Raw genomic sequence first — 6680 nt, 5'->3', positions numbered from 1 at the left:
AGATCTGTTTCTCCCCTGTATTACCCTCAGGAGGAGTATGTTCCACAGTAGTCTTCCTTGGTTCCACCTCTGCTTCCTTCTGCACTTCTTCTTCAGCCACAACTGCATTTTCTGAATCTTGAGATTTTTCAGGCTCTTCGTCTTGCAGAATTTGGGGGCTTGCAACCTTTCCAGACCTTAAGGTGATGGCGTTCACCTATTCTTCAACTTCCCTCTTGCCTGGATTGGCTTCTGTATCACTAGGAAGCATTCCTGGTGGCCGATTCAATAAGGCATTAGCAATTTGTCCTATTTGGTTCTCCAGAGTCTTGATAGAAATAGCCTGGCTTTGGCATATAAGAGCCTGGTTTTTGCACATAAGCCTCAACTCCTCCAATTCAGATTTTTCATTCGAAGATAGACCTGCATCATGATTTTGTTGTTGAATTTGGAGTTGTTGTATTGGAGCAAATTATTTCTGAAAACCAGGAGGGTTAAATTGTTTTGCTCCAAACTACTGGAACGACTGTTGCATCGCATTCTGATTGTTGCTTCAGCTGAAGTTAGGATGATTCCAGTTGTCAGGATGATAAGTGTCTGGAACTGGTTGTTGCGATCTTTGAAAGTTGCTCACAAACTGAGCCGAGTCAATAGATATAGCACATTGCTCCGTCACATGCGGACCTGCACATAGCTCACAAACACTAATTATCTGCTTAACACCATAGTTAGCCAGAGAATCAATCTTCATAGACAACGCCCTTAGTTGAGCAGTGATAGCTGTAGCTGTATCCACTTCAAGAACTCCTGCTACCTCGCCTTGTGGCAATCTCTGGGCTGGATACTGATATTCATTAGCAGCCATCAGTTTAATTAGATCATAAGCTTCCTCATAGCTCTTTGCCCATAATGCTTCGCCTGATGCTGCATCGAGCATGGGTCTGGACTGTGCTCCCAACCCATTGTAAAAACAAGTTATGATCATCCAATCAGGAATTCCATGATGAGGACACTTCCTAAGCATCTCCTTGTAGCACTCCCAAGCTTCATATCCGTTTGCTGCGTAAATTGAGTAATAGCATTCCTGAGTGCAGCTGTCTTCACCATAGGGAAGAATTTAGTAAGAAACTTTTGAGCAAGATCTTCCCAAGTAGTAATCGAACCAGCTGGTAGAGAGTGTAACCAGCTCTTAGCCTTTTCCCTCAGAGAGAATGGGAACAGTCTCAGCTTCACAGCATCTTCAGAAACACCGTTGAACTTGAAGGTGTCACAGATCTCAATGAAATCCCTAATATGCATATTGGGATCTTCAGTTGGAGAACCTCCAAACTGGATTGAATTCTGCACCCATTGAATTATGCCGGGCTTGATCTCAAAGGTATTAGTTGTGATAGCTGGCCGGACAATGCTAGATTGAATGTCATTGATCTTGGGTTGAGAAAAATCCATGAAGGCTCTCGTTCGTGCTGCTGGATCTCCCATTGTAATGAGTACCTGAAACACAAACAAATAAATCGTGAAAGTAAAAGAATCCGAGTCAGTGAACTTTAACGACCACCGATGACAAGCACATAAACTAAAAATTAACACCGAGTCCCCGGCAGCGGCGCCAAAAACTTGTTAGGGCGAAAACACGCGCTAAAATACACGCAAGTATACACGTTTGCAAGTAGTATAAGATATAAATCAGATTCGTTCCCACAGAGACTGGTTTAGGTTAAGTTCAATTTATGCACCTATGCAACAATGTTGGTTATCGTTCAATGCTAAGACAAATAACAAATTGGGTTTTGATTAAACTAAGAGATTATACTAAATAACATTAACTAAGAGAATTGAGATTGAATTACTATATATGACAAACATGGGATTCTAACTTCATTAAATACTTCATTCAATAGCCTTTTCATTCTTAACCTTAGCATGTGATGGTGATGACACTAATCAGATAACACGAAACTGATAAACGCCAACTTTCGTTGCACGAGTACCATTCTACCAACCATCCACAAAAGAGATAGAAGCTGAATATGCACCAATTATATTAAGACCCTATATGTCTATAGAATTTGACAACATAACGGTTTAAGCACAAGTTATCTATCTTGATTACAGAGGGCAAGTAAAACGGTTAGAGTTACCTACGAATCATGCATACACATAAATGAACTTATGCTAGCATGGCAAGTTCTAAACCTCTATATTCGCTGTCGCTTCAATAGAGATTAACACGCTATCTTATATGTTAGCTACGCACATAAGACGAATAAGAAAAACCAATACTTGGATATCAATCAATCACCACACACCAAGATATCGAAATAAATTAACTATTGAAATCCATAAGTAAATCCGGTAGAACCCCATGACAACGATTAGCCCATAATCGAACTCATCATCACCATGGGTTCCAATGAAAGCATGGTATAAAACAAGGTCTTAATAAACTGAATAATAATCCAAGTACGAATAAACGAGATCTGGGTTCAACAAGAACGAAAACGAGCATCCAAAGTTATAACTAATTCAAAGAATCACAAGTTGAAAACAAGATCTTCTTTTTTGGAGTTGTTCTGCGCTTCTAGGTCTTCTCCTTGGTATCCCAATCTTCCCGGATGATGAAAACACTTTTTTTAAGTATATATACGCCCCTAGTGGACCTGGACCCTTAAAATCGTCAAATTTCACTCAAAAAAGGCTTTTTAGCGAAATCAGCGACCAGCCACGCCCTGAGCGGCCGCTCAGCTCTCCTGAGTGGGCGCTCAGCTCCTGAGTGGGCGCTCAGCTACTGTCTGGAAAAATTTCTAATGAATCTTGTTTTGGCCATAACTTGAGTTCTACTCGTCAGAATTAGGCGATTCAACTGCCCACGCGAAGCTATTGAGATTCTCTACAACTTGACAATGGCCTTTGCTTCCAATTCTGAACACTTTTCATCATATTTCCTTTAAAAGTTCTTTTCTTCATTTAACTGATACCTGAAATACAATAACACAAAAACACATCAAAATACCAACAACTTGAGTCCAAAACACCAATTTAAATTGTAATAAAGCGTTCCTAGTGGATATAAAATCCACTTATCATCCATTGCACTAGTTGCTGAACTAGAGAGGGGAAAGGAGATGAAGGTTGAAGCTGTAGAATCTGCATCAAACTCAAAGGTTTGTGAGAGCAAGGGTAAAGGGCTGGTAGCTGAAAATGAAGAACAGTTGAGCCAAGATGACATGGATGATATAGATGAGTATCTAGCATTCTTATCCAGGAGATTTTCCAAGCTCAAATTCAAGAAGAATTTTGGAGCAGCTAAGCCAAACAGAAACATGGTTGATAAGTCTAAACTCAAGTGTTTCAAATGTGGCTTGGAAGGCCATTTTTCCAGTGAGTGTAGAAAGCCTGATTCTGGTAAAAAGAAGTTTGAGCCTGTTGACTACAAGCAAAAATATTTTGAGTTGCTCAAACAAAAGGAAAGAGATTTCATCACACAAGAGAATGACTGGGCTGCAGATGGATTGGATGAAGGCGAAGAAACAAGCTATGTCAACCTAGCCCTGATGGCCAAGTCAGATGAAGCGGAAGTTAGTTCATCCAGCAATCAGGTAATCACCACGAACCTAGCACATTTAACTAAGTCTGAGTGCAATGATGCTATCAATGATATGTCTACTGAGCTATATCATTTGCATGTAACTGTTAAATCCCTCACTAAGGAAAATGCTAAAATTAAAGAAAATAATTTGTTTTTAAGTGAGAGGAATAATGTGCTAGAGTCTCAATTTATTGAATTTGAAAAATTGAGAATTGAATGTAAAACTGCTAAGGATGAATTAACTGAATCTTTAAAAAAAGAAGAGATTTTAAGGAAGCAGTTTGAATGAGAACATGAAGTAATTAAAGCATGGAAATCATCTAGAGATGTCCATGCTCAAATTACTAAAGTTCAAGGTATAGAATCATTTTATGATGTAGCCTGAAAAAGAGCAAGGAGAAGCTTGATTCCAACTTAATTGAAGGACTATCAACGGATGTGGATTCGATGGATGATGAGTGTTATCCGTCGAAAGACCAAAAGGACTATCCGTCGAAAGACAAGGAACCACATCCGTCGACTGAGAAAAAGCTAGTTAGCAAAGCCAAGCTAGCTAAGTTAAATGAAAAATATGGATCAGTTTCTAAAAACTTTGTTCCAGGAAAATTAAGTCAAGTGAGAAAAGAAAAGAGAGTTAATGTTGGGCATATGTCCATTAAGCAATTGAATGACAGATTGGAAAAGATTGAGATTAAAGCAGAATCAAAAAGAAAAAAAATAATAGAAATGGGAATGTAGGAATTAACAAACATAACAACTACACACTTGATAAATATGCTCCTAGAAAAATATATGTTAACTGTGGTAGTGTTAATCATTTATCTGTTAATTGCAAACTTGTTATGCCTACTCCTATGTCTGCACCTCCTTCATTTCCCAGCATGCCTACAATGCCTGTTAATGTTATGTCTGCACAGAATTTGAATGCACAATATGCTAACATGCCATTTGCACCTAATCCTTATTATACTACATTTAGTATGCCTTAAATGCCATTTAACACGCCTTATTGGAATAACATGTTTGCACAAAGCATGCCTTTTCATGTTAATCAAATGTGCATGATAATTCTACTTCAATGAATGGTTTCAAAGGTCCAACTCATATGACAAAGGATGAATCTGATATACCCAAGTCAAATGAGATTAAACCTAAGAAACCAAAGAAAAAGGCTAACAAGGCAGGACCTAAAGAAACTTAGGTACCAAAATCAACTTGATTTGATTTTGATGTGTGCAGGGAAACAGAAGAATATTTGGTATTTGGATAGTGGGTGCTCAAGGCACATGACTAGAGATTCTACCCTGCTCACTGGGTTCAAGGAAAGAGTTGTCCTAAGTATCACTTTTGGAGATGACAGCAAGGGTTATACTGTGGGATATGGCTTGATTTCAAAGGATAATGTCATCATTGAAGAGGTTTCCCTAGTGGATGGACTCAAGCATAATTTGTTGAGTATCAGTCAGCTTTGTGATAAGGGTAACTCAGTCACCTTCAATTCTGAAGCCTGTGTTGTGACCAACAAGAGAAGCAACAAAGTGGTTCTCACTGGAGTGAGAAAAGGAAATGTGTACTTAATCTGATTTTAACTCATCAAATGCAGAATCTGTCACTTGTCTATTTAATAAGGCAAGTCAAGATGAAAGTTGGATATGGCACAAGAAGCTGTCCCATCTAAACTTCAAGACCATGAATGAGCTAGTCAAGAAAGATTTGGTTAGAGGTATTCCTCAAGTGAAGTTTTTAAAGGATGGATTCTGTGATGCCTTCCAGAAAGGAAAGCAGATTAAAGCATCATTCAGAAAGAAACATGATTCAACTATTGAAGAACCTTTGCAATTATTGCACATGGATTTGTTTGGACCAGTCAATGTGTTTTCCATTTCAAAGAAAAGATATTGCCTAGTAATTGTAGACGATTTCTCAAAGTTCTCTTAGACATTTTTCCTAAAATCCAAAGATGAAGCTAGTGAAATCATCATCAATCACATAAGGCAAGTCAACAATCATCTTCAAAATAAGAAGAATCAGGAGTGACAATGGAACTGAGTTCACGAATTATGTGATGAGATTATTTTATGAAGAGAATGGGATCATGTATGAGTTTTCTGCAACCAGAACTCCACAACAAAATGGAGTGGTGGAAAGAAAGAACATGTCTCTTATTGAAGCGGCAAGAATAATGCTGGAAGAATTAAAGTTACCAATATATTTTTGGGTTAAAGCTGTAAATACTGCATGCTACACTCAAAATATTTCTTTGGTCAATCAAGCCAAATGAATGACTCCCTACTAGTTGTTCAAGAATAGGAAGCCAACATTAAAATTTCTACATGTCTTTGGCTGTAAATGCTATATCTTAAGAAATTAAACTGATCAACATGGAAAGTTAGATGTCAAAGCAGATGAAGGAATTTTTGTTGGATACGTTGATGGAAAAGCATATAAAGTCTACAGTCTAAGAACCAACATTGTTATGGAATCTGTAAATGTTGTATTTGATGATAAAAAGATTGAAGGACTACAAGATGGAGATTTCCATGAGAGCCTCAAATTTGATAATGTTGAGATGGTTTGTGATGACAGTGATGATGAAAGTGATCAAGAGCCAATGTCTAAGGAGAATGCGGAAAAATCTACAACTAATGAAGCACATGATTCAACATCTGTCGAAAGATCAAGTGCATCATTCGTCGAAAGACAATTTGCATCATCCGTTGATAGGCAAAGAACAACATCCGTTGATCCTTCTACATCCGTTGAAAGCCCAATAAGATCACAATCAGAAAGAACTCCTTCATTAATTCATAGATCCACAAACTCAGGGGGAGTCTCTTCTAATTAAAACTCAATCACACATCAAGACAATGACGAGGCCTCTTAATCTAGAGCTAATCTACCATAATAGATAAAATGGACTAGAGATCACCCTTTTGAGCTCATTATTGGTGATGCATCTTCTAGAGTTCAAACAAGGAAAGCAACTCAAGAAGAATGTCTGTATAAAAACTTTCTCTCAAAGGAAGAACCAAAGAAGGTGGAAGAAGCTCTGTTGGATCCTGATTGGGTTCTAGCTATGCAGGAGGAGCTAAACCAATTTGAAAGGAACAAG

General features: G+C 38.1%; 1 pseudogene; it reads left to right on the top strand.

The window, feature by feature from the left end:
• Positions 1 to 974: 974 nt before the first annotated feature.
• LOC141710396 (small nucleolar RNA R71) lies at positions 975 to 1071 on the top strand (annotated as a pseudogene).
• Positions 1072 to 6680: the final 5609 nt, after the last annotated feature.

The sequence above is a fragment of the Apium graveolens genome, chromosome 2 (genome assembly GCF_009905375.1).
Source record: "Apium graveolens cultivar Ventura chromosome 2, ASM990537v1, whole genome shotgun sequence".
Classification (NCBI taxonomy): domain Eukaryota; kingdom Viridiplantae; phylum Streptophyta; class Magnoliopsida; order Apiales; family Apiaceae; genus Apium; species Apium graveolens.
The sequence above is the reverse complement of the archived record's forward strand: the minus strand, read 5'-3'. Positions and strand labels throughout refer to the sequence as shown.